Genomic DNA, 15,192 nt, shown 5'->3' with positions numbered 1-15,192 from the left:
AGCTGGTTTTAGAAAAGGCAGAGGAATCAGAGATGAAATTGCCAACATCCGCTGGATCATTGAAAAAGAAAGAGAGTTTCAGAAAAACATCTATTTCTGCTTGACTGACTATGCCAAAGCCTTTGACTGTGTGGATCACAATAAACTGTGGAAAACTCTGAAAGAGATGGGAATACCAGACCACCTGACCTGCCTCTTGAGAAACCTATATGCAGGTCAGGAAGCAACAGTTAGAACTGGACATGGAACAACAGACTGGTTCCAAATAGGAAAAGGAGTGTGTCAAGGCTGTATATTGTCACCCTGCTTATTTAACTTATATGCAGAGTACATCATGAGAAATGCCTGGGGTACAGGAAGCACAAGCTGAATCAAGATTGCCCGGAGAAATATCAATAACCTCAGATATGCAGATGACACTACTCTTATGGCAGAAAATGAAGAAGAACTAAAGAACCTCTTGATGAAAATGAAAGAGGAGAGTGAAAAAGTTGGCTTCAAGCTCAACATTCAGAAAACTAAGATCATGGCATCCAGTCCCATCACTTTATGGCAAACAGATGGGGAAACAGTGGAAACAGTGGCAGACTTTATTTTTGGGGTTCCAAAATCACTGCAGATGGTGACTGCAGCCATGAAATTAAAAGACGCTTACTCCTTGGAAGGAAAGTTATGACCAACCTAGACAGCATATTAAAAAGCAGAGACATTACTTTGTCAACAAAAGTCCATCTAGTCAAGGCTATGGTTTTTCCAGTAGTCATGTGTGGATGTGAGAGTTGGACTATAAAAATAGCTGAGTGCCGAAGAATTGATGCTTTTGAACTGTGGTGTTGGAGAAGACTCTTGAGACTCCCTTGGATTGCAAGGAAATCCAACCAGTCCATCCTAAAGGAGATCAGTCCTGGGTGTTCATTGGAAGGACTGATATTGAAGCTGAAACTCCAATACTTGGGTCACCTGATGCGAAGAGCTGACTCATTTGAGAAGACCTTGATGCTGGGTAAAATTGAGGGCAGGAGAAGAAGGGGACGACGGAGGATGAGATGGTTGGATGGCATCACTGACTCAACAGACATGAATTTGGGTAAACTCTGGGAGTTGGTGATGGACAGGGAGGCCTGGTATGCTGTGGTTCATGGGGTTGCAAAGAATCGGACACAACTGAGCGACTGAACTGAACTGGATTCTTATGATTAGGCAAACTGAAATCAATCAGTAAGTTCACACTGAAGGGTTAATAAATGTGAGACAAGTATTTTTTATCCATTATGACCCTAAGAGTTAAAGCAGGGGAAAAAAGAAAAAAGTATGACTATTACCTAACTCCTTACACCTCAAGGTTTTTATAGTCTAGCATAATGGGAAACACTATCACAGACATAATTACCATATAAAGCAGCAGAGGGGACATAGTACCATAGTTTAACAATCTTAATAAGTGAAAAGATGAAGAAATTGGACTATGTTCAGAAGGACAGGATTGGGTGGGGGGGTCCCAGATAACACAGCTATTTGTGCACAAAGAGACATTTTAGATGGATCTTGAAGGCTAATAAGACAGGAAATTATACACATACACACACACACACACACACACACTTTAAAGAGACAGCGACTGAAAAATGCCTCTAAGAGCTCTAAGTCCTCTCATGCAACTTTTCTCAGTGGGGCAGCAGGATAAACTCAGCTGAGGGGGTGGTCACAGGGCCTGTACAAGAGACTCAATTCCACCCCATATATCTGTGAGAATTTCAAGAACAACCCACCTGTTTTCTTATCCTTTAAAAGATGTGATAGTCCCGTTAAGTCCCACCACAGGATCACACAGAATTGAGTGCTTTCAAATCCAGAACACACTTTCCACACAAACATCAAGGTATAAATACTGAGGCTCAGAACTCCCATAGACCACAGTCTATGGTGACCCAAATACCCTCTATTTCTGAGCAAAGTCTTAAAAACCTTAGAGTGTTGTCATTTCCAGCATGGTTTGGGCTAAGTCCTCACCTGCTGATGGCGGGCTGGGCTGCTGCTCAGACCTGGTGCCTGTTCCAGGCTCACTAACACCAGGTTTCAGGGAGCCTTGGCCAATGCCCACTGAACCTATGACTTTCTTGAAATGGAGACACAGGCTTTCAGGCTGGTAACGTAAAAAGCTCAAAGCTGCCTACACACTGGTAGCCCCCCATCAGAAATGCTCTCTTTCCCTTTGAGCCATCTGTGCAAATGCTCCAGTCTTCCAGGCCCGGCAGAGCCCCATCAGCTCTGCCTAGCAGACCCTGACTCTCCAGCCCTCCTGGAACCCCAACAATGGTCTGGCACCTAATTCTGGCCAATCCTGCTCTGCCCACTCCATTCCCAATATACTCTTCTGAAGGATAAGACTCACAGTGTATGAATCTTCTGCAAATCCCAACAGGCCTAGGACAGTGCCTGGGGCAGTCACTTAGTGATTAATTTTAAAGCCAGTTCTCTAAAAATAGGTGGCCATGCCACTACCAGGCAGTGTTTCTTCAAGTGCTGTCAGCAACCATCTTGCGTTAAAAACATGCTGATCCAAGTAATCTAGACCCACGGGTAGGGGACCCTACCATCTGCCATTTAACCAGCTCCCTGGGAGATGCATGCACCCTAGTGTTGAGACCTCTGCCATAAGGGTGGTACACTAATCCACTCACACAGCAGGGTCTATGTCTGGCAGCACTCATAACACAGGGCGCGGGGTTCTGCCCCAGAGAGACCAAGGAGACCTCTCACTCTGGGGGGACTTCCCACCACCATGCCTAATGAAAGTAATGAGGGGTAATAGCTCCTGGTCTCTGTCTTGCTTCCAAACGCCTGTGTGGTGATATGTTGTCATTCCTGGCGCTAAAAGTGACCTGCCTAAGTCCATAACTAATGTCTGCTTCACCTTTTCTCCTCTGTAATCTTCCCAGAAATGACTGGTCTCCGTAATACTACATGTGGACCGCCACACTGCACCGTGAGTGGAGGCCATCTGATCCTCGCTTCTACACCTTCATGCTGCCTGCAGACGAGAGTGGGCCTTTCTCTTCCAGCTGGATAGCTCCAGTTCTGTAAATGAAACTGTGACCTTTAGCAGCAGCACTGATGATAACTGCTTCATTTTCCATACTTTCCTGTTTTCATTACATGACGAATTCTTGGCAAAGGATTTCTTTCTCACCGCCGAAAGCACTGGTAGGCCACAGCTGTGAAAGCCTGAGCTGGGAAACCTGAAATTTCATTAATATCGCAAAAAGCACACACCTTGGGAGAGAAACTTTACCCATGACTAATGAGAGTCACTTAATGAGGAGACTATAGAGAGGATTAAAACGCTTCATCCTTTTCTCTTAGCCTCCTGACTAGGAGCTTCTAGGGTTACAAGTCTTTTTCAAAAATCACCCCTTGCTTAGCCAGTGGACCTCTGAGCGTCAACACCCATCATTGCCTGGGTGTTTTTCAGCGAAACCTATAAAATCTCCCAAGTCATCTGGAACTTTCCAGGATAACTGGGATGCAAGACAAATACACAGTATTTTAACCTTTAATGAATCCTATTGCTGGCCACAAGCAGAGGGGAAAGTTCAGGAAGGCTGGGGGTAAGGAGGTAGCCTGACCATACAAGGGTGAGTCCCCCGACACACTCAGGCTCACTTTTAGAGACAAATGGTAGTTTCCTCAGCACAAGCCAAGGGTGGGAGTTCCTTCCATAGGCAAAGGCCTTCCTCTCTCCTGCCACCCCCACAAGGAACGTCGCCAGGAAAAGGAGCACTGGAGTGAAGCGGGCCGGGCGAGCCCTCAGATCCAGTCCTGGCTCTTCATGAATCACAGGCCCCAGGCGATTTCTCTCACTGACCTGTGCCTGTTTCCTCATCTATCAAAGGAAAATACACCAGCACCCAGCCTATCTAGTAGGTTCTGTGGAGATAAAGGGAGGCAATGACGCACAAAGGACCCCAGGAAGCAATGTGAGATTGCGTGTGCGCTACCTGCCAGGCACTGTGCTGGAGGCATGCATGTTATCACTAAGCTCTCCTGGAAGCCCGTGGAGGGGAGCACTACTATAGTTGTCCCTCGGCATTCAAAGGGGATTGGTTCTAGGACTGCACAGATACCAAAACCTGCCAATGCTCAAGTCCCTTATATAAAACGGTGAAGGATTTACATATGACCTACACACAAACTCCTGCATTTTTAAAACATTTATTTACTTGGCTGCGTCTGGTCTCAGTTGCAGCACACACAGGATCTTTGCTGCGTCATTGGGATTTTTGCTGTGGTACAAGGACTCTGCTTGTGGCACAAAGGCTCCAGAGTGAGCAATCTTGGCAGCTGTGGTGTGCAGGCTTAGTTGCTCCTAAGCACGTGGGGTCTTAGTTTCCCAAGCAGGGATCTAACCCGGCTCCCCAGCATTGAAAGGTGGTTCTTAACCACTCAACCTTCAAGGAAGATCATCTCTGGATTACTTATGATACCTTATACAATGTAAATGCTATGTAAATCATTATGGGCATAGCAAATTCAAGTTTTCCTTTTTGGAAATTTTTTCCAAATATTTTCCATCTGTGGTTGGCTGAATCCATGGATGTGGAACCCAAGGATGTGGAGGTACTTCTGCTTTGTGGAGGAGGAAATCAAGATTTGTGAGCTTTCTCAATATCTGGTGTAAGTTTTTAAAAAATCAGACAAAATAATAGGTCTCTGGAAACTAAATGGTTGTTGTGAGATGCCCTGTCTCTAATAGGCTGAGAGATGAGTGTGTCTAAGGTGAGAGGTGGTTAAAAAAACAAAAAAGTTTGGATTCTCTCCCATGCTAATTGCAGTCAATTAGTAGGAGCTGTGAGGAGCAATGTGACTGGAATATAACAGAATCCTATTCAGGATTCTACAGCCATATGCTGAAAGGGGGAGAATGATGGATTAGCTGCAAGACACAAATCAGCTGATTTTAATTCCCCAAATGATTCCTGCTGGGCTTAATCACACTAGCTGTCACTACCATCCTTGCCACAGCATGCCTTTACTGAGCACTTATTCTCCCTAAGTGGGCTTCTGCTATACATACATATGCATGCGTGCACACGCATGCACACACACACACATGCAAATGGGCACACACCGGTAGAAAAGCCTTTGTGTTGGCCTTAGATATTTATAATTGGCTTGGAGAGGTTAGTCGGGCTAGTCATGCTGTATATTCTGGGTGCCAAGTGAGAAGAGTCATTAATAAACACTAAAGGGGTTTGAATGAACCGAAGGATTCACAGAGGACATGGGATGTGAGTGCAGCAGCTGGAGATCTGGTTAACCAGAGAAGTGGGGCTTCGGCACCCCAAGCTAGGGGAACAGGTGGAAGGCAGGGATCTGCCCGGCAGCATCCAGAAAGTGGGCAGTGAAACTGAGGAGCTGACTGAGATCCAGCAGAGGACATTTTATTCTACAGGCCACTGGCAGGGCCCAAAGTCCCAGAAGAGGGTGGCAAAGTGGGGAAGCTCTTTCCTTGTGTTTGTAAAATTCCTTCCAGGAGGGGTCCATTTCTAATAAAAATCAGAATGGCTACCCCACTAAAACCTGTTGTTCCTGTTACTACTCAAAATAGTGTTTACGGCAAGTCTGCTGAAATGTCCATTCCTACACACACAGAGCTTACTACATCACAAGAAAAGCTGCACAACAGGATGCCCTACAGGTAAGGAATGCGAGGACAAGTGTAAGATACACACCCCAGGAAGTTCCTACCTAGCGAAAAAGGAAACACAAAACGAAAACTGCTACTCTCGGGGAAAAGAAACTTACTTGATCTATGGAAGACAAAGACAGCAGGGATCCTAGGGTTTGGACAGCAGGAAGACAGGGACTATCCCACATCATGCGGGACCAGCAGAAACCAGGGGTGGACTGGGAGGTGAAAGGGGCAAGTTCATTTAAGTGGGTAATTCCTTTTTGCTGGGACATAATTACAGTGTGCTACAGAAAAGGGTTACTACAGCAGCAACCCTAGGAAACATTCATTCTGGCAATCCTAAAGGCAGTAGCTTTAGATCTTCTACATCCCTTAATCACCTCTGAAAGATGAAACCACTTTTGAGGAGTAACAGTGATGGAAGAGAAGGGACAGCACTTCACAACCTTTGGCACGGACACTTGTCAGAAAAGCCCACGCATGGGTGATTTGGGTAACTGTATCTTCTGCCCTTCTAGTAACCCTCACTGTCACATATCACTGCCCTGAGCGATTCTGGGGTGACAGGAAAAGCTAAAGTCAGACAGGCAACCAGGAAGACCCTCCAGAGAGGCCCAGTGTGGGTTTAAAGGATTCAGCCACTGACAAGGAGGTTCATGGCTGGAGCACCGGGGTTTTCTCTTTGAGTCTGCTGTGCCTCTGACTGTATCCTTATCTGGAAGGTTCTTGAGTGTTGTAATCTCAGTGGCAAGCACATTGTCCACGTTCTGAGATGATGGAGACAAGTAAACATACATGTTCCATCCCCAGGATTCAAGGACCACAAAGAGCTGTCAGCTCCATCCACCTACTCAGCCAACCACCAGCTTTACAAGTGAGGACTTTTCACCACTCCCTGATGGGAGGTAGTTTAACTTTCTAATGGGTTTATAAAATCTTTGAGCCATGGTTTCTGGGTGGACTGTCTTCCTTACATCACAGCAAGGGCATTGAGAAAAAAAGCATGGTATGGGAGGCATTTACTCAGATATGTAGTTTGGGAAGGGGGCCGTTAATCACAGAGCCTTCTGTTACACGGACCCCAGTAAATCCCCCTAAACATTATTTCCTTCACTTACATTTTTTAAAAAAGAGAGTGAGCTGGAGGAGTTTGATATTTTCTTACAGTTTCCTTTTTCCTGACTCTCTGTACAGGATGATGTAGTTGTTTACTTTAAGGCTCAGGAGTCAGCCAGCATTGTATAAAAAGCTTTCCCACAAAAAAAAAAAAAAAAAAAAAACCATAATAAGACAAACTCCATGATGTTTAAGCAATTAGCAACACATGAACTGGCTTGCTCATGCTCTCACTCCAGGATCTGCTCTTTCCTTCTGCTGCAGCGGCCACGCACCCTGGGACTGGGGAAAAGGGAAGACTTTCCATTTCACAGGGAGATGGGTGGGGGTTGGTGTGAGGGGTGCAGGCGAAGGAGTGGGTGTGGGGACAGTGAATAAAGAAGCTCTTCATTGGTCCCATCACCAACCCTTTGTGAAATTAAATTCCAAACCTCAGTATGCCTATCCATAAAATGGGGAGGGGGGATGATAAAACTGCAAGAAATGCGGTGAGCCAGTCACACCTGAAAGTGGTTAACATGTTAGCTGAGGCAGCACAGCATGCTGAGCACTAGCACAGCGGGGTGGACACTGCTTGGGTCCAGGTCCTAGCTCAGCTATTTACTAGCCGTGTGATTTTTGCAGAAGGTACTTAACCTCTCTGTGTCTCAGGATACGTCTACCTTATAAGGCCCTTGCAAGGATTAGATTAATCAAAATATGTCAAGAGCTTTAAAAATGGTACATAGTAAATGCTGTAAAAATATCAGCTGCTATTATTTTGGGCTTACAGAAAACATTCTATAAATCTTTGGCACTGGTGATGGCAGCAAGGAAAGCTCTTTTCCACCAGTGGAGGGTATGGGGGGAAGGAGGCACGGGAAGGGGCATGTCCCCCACAGAGCATATGTCAGGATCTGGAGAGAACATGTTTGGTTCATATAACTGCAAAGCAGTTCATTTATAATATAATTTTGTAGAGAGAAAATAAAGATTTCTATGGTTTTCATTACTCACCAATGAAATGTCTGATGACATCTTCTTGGCTATAAAACAAGATTTTAGAATGTTGAAAAGCACCAAAGTAGTGGAGACTCGGAGGGATTTCTCCCCTAAGCAGAGCTGCGTGCTGAAAAGGTGAGGCTGGGTTGGGTTACTCCCTGAGAATTCTCAACCTGGGAAGCGGAGGTCCTAGTCTGGGCTGAAGACGGGCCAGTGTTTCTGCAGATAACCTCGAGACTTCAGCCCCCTCTTGGCCTTGGTCTTGGGAAGGAGATAGGGTCTATGCTTTATCCTTTGAGTTAAACAGACCATGGGACTAGTGGCTGCACTTCCTGTCCTTGAGACAGACCTCACTGCCAAAGACAACAGGAAAAACGAGACTTTGGTGGCAAAATAACGATACGCAGACATTGTCCTCAAGCTCATTTTTACTACAGTGAGAATTTTTTTTTGAGGCAATATCATCATTTAAAATTCTAATATCTACAGCAGTTAAGATCTTTTTCATGATCTTGTTCTCCTCTCTTTCCTTTTATTATATACCTACAGAAGAATATATAAAATATATATTTTAAAGAATAATCAAAACAAACTTCCTTTTAGTCATGATGTGTGTGTGCTCAGTCATGTCCAACTCTTTGGGACCCCATGGATTGTAGCCCGCCAGTCTCCTCTGTCCATGGGATTTTTCAGGCAAGAAAGCTGGAGTGCATTGCCATTTCCTTCTCCAGGGGATTTTCCCTACCCAGGGGTCGAACCTGTGTCTCCTGCATTGCAGGCAGATTCTTTACCCACTGAGCCATCAGGGATAGGAGGTGGTTGCTGGTCTTCAGAAGCTGTTTTAACCCTCTCTGATCGCATCCCCTCCTCCACTTCCCACCAGGAGTAATCACCAGGTAGACCTTCCTGGTAATTATTGCCTTAAATTGTTTTTCTTTATAGTTTCATCACCTCTGCGTTTATCTCTAAACAATACATTGTTTAATGTTTCCTATTTGGGGACTTTATATAAATGCAGTTATGCTGCATAGCTCTTTCTGGGACTAACTTACATCTTTGGTCTGTGTTTCCTTCTTTGTCATCACCAGCTCTTCTGGTTGAGATCTTAGTTTTTAAAAGTGCCCTTTCTTTTAAAAGACATCCCTAAAATATCATGACAACAACTGAACTGATTCATTCTGTTCCCTTGGATGTGAACTGTCTGCCATATTTTAGTAAGCTGTGGCCAGTCCCTCACCTTCTGTATTCAAATACTATTTCCATATATTAGAGTGACATTTTTGGTAGATTTAAAGATGGAAGAAATGCATTCAAACCTTCCAAATGATAACCATCCTCCAAAAGGAGGTATTTTCCCTTTAAGTTCCATATTCCTCATATTTTTTGCAGTTTTCTATGTTTCTTCCAGTTTTGTCCAACTGCTCACACTCTTCTCTACTCTTGTCTTTCCTTACCTATGAAGTCTAAACATCCATTTTTATGGGAATTGGGATTTTAAGTTTCACATCATTACCTTAACCTTTGAAAAATTTATGTAGATTTTGACAAAGCCCTCCAACTTAATACTTTTTGCTCCCACAAAAATGTCTATTTGGATCAAATGGGATTTTTACTCATAATCTTATAGAGTATTAGGGCCACTTCCTACAGATGAGGACGGAGCATCTGAATGTATGCATTTGGGGCTGAACTTAATGTCTTCAAGATCCAGGAATTAAGGAGTAGCTCAAAGAGCTAAAGAGAAGCTGCCTTTCAGGGGATGTGGATGCCCAGGAATCACATGGTTCGGGGGCTGGAAGCATCCCTCTATCATTTTAAGTTTTTGGAGGACCCTGTTTGTTTCTGCCTGTGGCATCCACGAGATGCTGACTTCCTGTGTTTACCCAGTGCCGAGGACACTGGGCTCTCTTCAGTTCCCACGGTGATGGGCTGATCCCATCCGCCTCCCATCCCTCCAGAGGCCAATGTGGTTTAAAGCTGCAGAGATCAGCACTGAGACAGGCGACTGGAGGGAAGGATCCAAACGAAGTAAACAAGCACAATTGCCTCAGACAGGTCTTGCTCCTTGACACAAAATAATGAGACCACATGGAGCCCATCCCAAAGGTGCTAACAGACTATCACCACTGTGCTCCTCAAAGACGGATGGGATCCAGGGTTCTTACTCCTGTGACAAAGTCCTTCATGTGTGAGTGTCCCTCGCACTTGCAGGAGTGTGTGCACTCCTCCAGCCCACTCACAGCACTTCTTCCTCTGACATTCTAAGCTGATTTCTGCACCACTCAATTTTACACAGAATATTTCATTTTTTTCTGGCTCATCTGTGCTCGTCTTACCTTCCTAGATAGACAAGAAATTCCTGGGATAAAGGCTGTGTCTTTTCCATCACTGGTACACCTAGTAAGAAGCAAAAGACATACCAGGTACTGGGGAAATACTGGCTGTCTACTGTTTACTAAAGCAGGACACTTGTTCCCTGGCTGATGGGATATCTTCCCTGTGTCTTCCTCTCCCTGTACTGCTCCTCCCGTGCTACCATTTTCAACACTTCAGGTCTCAGTGACTCTGCCCAGTACCTCGACCCCTCAGCCACTCCACCCAGCAAACCAAGTGCATCTTGCCAACCCAAGGCTTTTTCCTAGTGAATTCTTTCAAAAACATTTTATGAAAGTAGTTGGCTTTTGCAAGATGAACAAATCACACCTGCATTTATGATGATTACTTTTTTAAGCATATTTTATTTTCAAGTTTTCTTCTAGTGAACTTACTTGTACTTCTTTGTTACATTCCCTTTCAATTTACATACATCAAGAAATATTTCCCATATCTCCAATCAACTCCCTGCAAAGTAGAAAAACTCCAGGTGAATGAGATCATGGGAATATTTCAAAATGGATGGCAATGTGTTTCCTTTGGTTGCATTTGTGTGGTTTTAGTGTTAATGTTGGTACATCTCGGAGAAGGCAATGGCACCCCACTCCAGTACTCTTGCCTGGAAAATCCCATGGATGGAGGAGCCTGGTAGGCTGCAGTCCATGGGGTTGCTAAGAGTCGGACACAACTGAGCAACTTCACTTTCACTTTTCACTTTCATGCATTGGAGAAGGAAATGGCAACCCACTCCAGTGTTCTTGCCTGGAGAATCCCAGGGACGGCGGAGCCTGGTGGGCTGCCGTCTATGGGGTTGCACAGGGTTGGACACGACTGAAGCGACTTAGCAGCAGCAGTTGGTACATCCAGAAAGCCTTCATAAATTAGTGCTTGATAAAGGAGGTTGAATTTAAGTCATTACTTGAAAAACAAAACTGGCATGGGTTGGATAAATGGTGAAAGAAACACAGAGAACAAAGACATCAGCTTCTCCAACCACTCTCATCCTCAGACTGTTACTATGCTGTGCCTTTTGCAGGATGAGCTAAGGCCACAGTCCCTATCATCATCCAATTCACTATCAGTGGGTCTGGCCCAAACCTATCTGTAGAGCCAGAAGGCTTCAGCTCTAAGAGCCAGGGCTGGGTAAAGAGCTTAGTTCCCTAGCAACCTGCACACAAGTGGTCCAGACAAAATGGATTACATACTGCTGATGAATTCCAAGTGAATATCCTATTGACCCAACAAAGGAGTTAATGTGTACCTTCTGCCACACTTCAGGAGTCAACTAAGAGAATTCTTTTTGTCTATGATCTCTCCTGGCATTCTCTTTGGATTGTCACAGTAAAATAAAATGCTCTGAAGGATTCAAAAAGTGGATGGTTCAGCTTCCAATTGCCTCTGAAAGAAAAGAGTCCTCATAATAGGAGGAAGAGGGCCTGTTTTTCCTCCTCTTGCTTTCTGAATACAATTTGGATTGCCTAAAATAATACCCCTCCCAGCAAGATTTATTTTAGAGACCCTGGGTAATAGACATAAATAGTCTGATCACTTCACTATAAGATAACCAACTGCTGTTTTATTTATACCTTGGTCTCTTGAGATTTTGGTTTGTGATCATTAATCCTCAGGAGCCTAATATCCCCTGGGAACTAGGACAAAATGAAGTTTCTGGAAGCCAACTGCCTGGGTCTGCCACTTCCAGCTATGTGACCTCTCTTTGGGACCTCTCTAGGACCTCCTACCTAGAAGGTTGATGTGAAGATTAAACAAGTTAGTACATGTAAAATGCTTGACATTAAACCTGGCATTTAACAAGTACTACTAAACAATAGCAACAATAATATTAGTTGTTCTTTTTGTTATTATTGATCCAAGGATGACCCTGAAATGGAAGGTGATGTTATTATTGATCCAAGGATGACCCATCTCTCTCTCTCTCATTTCTTGAATTAGGATGGCAGCCTCCAAAGTGAAACCACCAGGGAGCAGTTCTAAGATGTTCTTTACTGGAACCAGGAACCTTTTCTTTCATACTGGGGAGTCAGCCCTAATATGTGACATACATCTCCCCCTCTCTCCCAGTGGCAAGAAGGAGACAAAAGATCCAGCAAGAATTCACTGGACTCTTTTGGATAAATAAAAGCACTCAGAGAAACCACATGGAAGCCAATGTCAAGGTGACCCACTTGTACTACCACAGCTCAAGCAGTGGGTCAGACAGTCAGAAGGACAAGCTACCTGACTTCTAGGGACACACAATGGAAGATGTGTTCTTCATGTTAAGTAGTTACACTTCTAAATTGACTAGATTTTACAATTGAGAAATAAAAATGATATAACAAAGCTTTCATCCTCTAGTTGGGCATAGACATTTGGGAGAAGAGATGGCTCTTGGTAATCTTTTGCTCGATGCCCTCCTGAAACACTTGTGGGATGACTAGACAGGTTAAGAGGTTGGGTCATAGCTGTAGTTAAGGACATCTGGACTCAGCTTAGGGGACAGATAATGTATATTTTATCCTTATGAAGCTAGGTTCATAAGGGGGTTCAAATCTACCAACAATGGTTTCTCAATTCTGTTTTGTGAACATTTAGCCAGCTGGTCAGAAAAGGTCATCCCTATAGGCTAACTTGTCTGGAGAGCCTGGTAGGTTATTGTCTATGGGGTCGCAAGAGTTGGACATGACTGAGTGGCTAACAAGCTAACAGAAATGTGGCAAAGCTCTCAGTCCAGCTTGGGGGTGGAGGACTTACCTATATAAAGCATATTGAAACTGTTAACTGAACAAGACAGAAGTGGATAAGACAGAGGCTAAAATTTATACTGCCTGCTGTGTGCTAGAAACTGTGCTGTGTTTTTATAAGACAATTGTAACACCTCATGGTAGATCTCCTGATGCGGGACCATTAGTCATTGAAAATGAGTTTGAATTCAGAACCGTGATGCAAAACAATAGTCTTGTGAACATAAAGGCATTGATCAAGGGAGGATCATTTACTGAATTGAACTTTGAAAAATGAACATTAAATAGAGCATTTTTCATATGATTTTATTGTTGTTCTTTTCTCGCTCATGCATCAGCAAGTTAGTTAGTAATGGTCCCATGTATTGTTCTCAATGAGTTGAGTTTTCACAGATCTTTAGAATCAGATTTAGGAATCTTTTACTGAAGATAATGTCATCTCCTCTCTTTGTGTCCTTCCCCAATCTTTTATTATGAGTGAGGAAGTCAATGCCCAGAGAAACATCTCAGTCAAGCATCAGCGCCAGGACTCAGAGCTAGAACCAGAGTGTCTTTCCTCACAAAGCCCTCTTTCCTGGAACCCATGTTCCTTACCAATGAAGAGGGCACAATGAACACAAATAGCCAAATGGGACATAGCCACCCACTGGTAAAACCTTCAAAGAATCAAGGTCCAGCAGGGTTATCTGAAGTACCTGAGACCATTGGAAGAAAAAGTTCAGGTTAAATGAGAAAATCCTATTGCTGGGCTTCCCTGGTAGACCAGTGGTAAAGAATCTGCCTGCCAATGCAGGAGATAAGGGTTTGATCCCTGATCCGGGAAGATCCCACATGGCACAGAGCAAGTAAGCCTGTGCATCACCACTATTGAGCCCGTGCTCTACAGCCCAGGAGCTACAACTACTGAGCCCACAAGCCATAACAGCTGAAGCTCACACACCTAGATCACACACAGCAAGAGAGCCACCACAATGAGAAGCCCGTGTAACACGAGAAAGTTGCTCCTGCAATTACAGAAAGCCCAAGCAGCAACAAAGATCCAGCACAGCAAAAACAAATAGAAATTATAAAGAAAGCCCATTGCTTAAGCTGAGTAATCTCAAATAGACTGGGTAGAAGCTTCTTCACAAAATGCCCCACATAGAAAACAACAGTCCACTATCAAAATTCAACTTGGATCTAAAAATAGGCACACACACAAAAATAATAATAATAAATTCTGAAATCCAATAGATGAGGGGAGATGGCAGGTCTGACATCAACCAATGAGAAAACCAGCTTTGTTTGGTGAATGGGTTAGATAACTTATACCTCTGGTTTTAGAGTTCAAGCTGAAACTTTTCATTTAAATTCAAACATTACGAACCCACTGAACTGTGGGCAAATGACACCTTAGAAGTGTATAGGTCACTTAACCCAACTGGCTGCAACCTAAGTTCTTGCTAACCAGCCTGGGGTTGTACAATTGATATTTGCCAGAGGATTAAACGCAGTGCTCCACTTCCTTCTCAAGCAGGCCCACCTTCCTGGATGCAGAGAGGAAACTGAACAGCCTATAGCAACTCTTCCTTCAGGAGTTCTCCTCCACCTCCTGACTCGCAGGCTCTTGAAGCAACCTCCACACAGGTAGATACTTTTTATTTTCCCCTTTAATTCAAACCACACAGAGCTGCCCCACTTGCTTCTTAAGTCATCACTGCCTATAAAACCTTCAAAGAATCCTTTACTTTCAGAATAAGTTCAAGCTCCTTGTTTCACACTTTAAGAACTCCAGAGCTTAGCCAAACTCTCCTTATGAAGTGGTCTTTCTCATACCCTCCCAAAGTGAGCCCGTTTTTCCAACACAACACATCATCACTCACCCTAAATTTGGGGTCAAACTCCTCCCTCCCTCAAACTTGCTGTGTCCTGCTCCTCAAGCTCCCTGAAGGAATTCCTGCGAACTCCCCACAGAGCACATTCCTCATCCCTAGTAGTCCTTCTCTCCCATAGGAGGCAAGGGTGGGGATGGTTGGTCTGAATTCCAGCTCCACCACTAAACTATGACCCTGGCCAAATGGCTAAGGCTCCCCTAGTCTCAGCTTCTTCCCCTCCCCAGAGAAAGGACAATACCTATACTCCATGAGACTTGGGTAAAATTAAAGAAGTTGGTTCTCGCACAAGCCTTGCCACTTAATAGGTGCTCAGTAAGTTTTTCTTTTCTCTTTATCACATACTACCTCTATTCTAAGTTACTGCTTATGTCTATTTTATCCTCTGTCCTTGAACGTAAGAGTCCTAGTTCCT

General features: G+C 44.2%; 1 protein-coding gene and 1 long non-coding RNA gene across 3 annotated transcripts in view; one reads left to right on the top strand and one right to left on the bottom strand.

Moving 5' to 3' along the window:
- LOC133256963 (uncharacterized) overlaps positions 1 to 3,175 on the top strand; it is a 36,547-nt gene extending 33,372 nt beyond the window's left edge. The window contains exon 2 of the long non-coding RNA XR_009739352.1: positions 2,940 to 3,175. This is a non-coding gene — a long non-coding RNA (uncharacterized LOC133256963). The remainder of the gene's footprint in view (positions 1 to 2,939) is intronic.
- The window catches only part of PRKCE (protein kinase C epsilon), a 541,930-nt gene that overhangs the window by 143,206 nt on the left and 383,532 nt on the right, over positions 1 to 15,192 (bottom strand). The gene's annotated exons all lie outside the window — the stretch shown is intronic.

The sequence above is a fragment of the Bos javanicus genome, chromosome 11 (genome assembly GCF_032452875.1).
Source record: "Bos javanicus breed banteng chromosome 11, ARS-OSU_banteng_1.0, whole genome shotgun sequence".
Taxonomy (NCBI): Eukaryota; Metazoa; Chordata; class Mammalia; order Artiodactyla; family Bovidae; genus Bos; species Bos javanicus.
The sequence above is the reverse complement of the archived record's forward strand: the minus strand, read 5'-3'. Positions and strand labels throughout refer to the sequence as shown.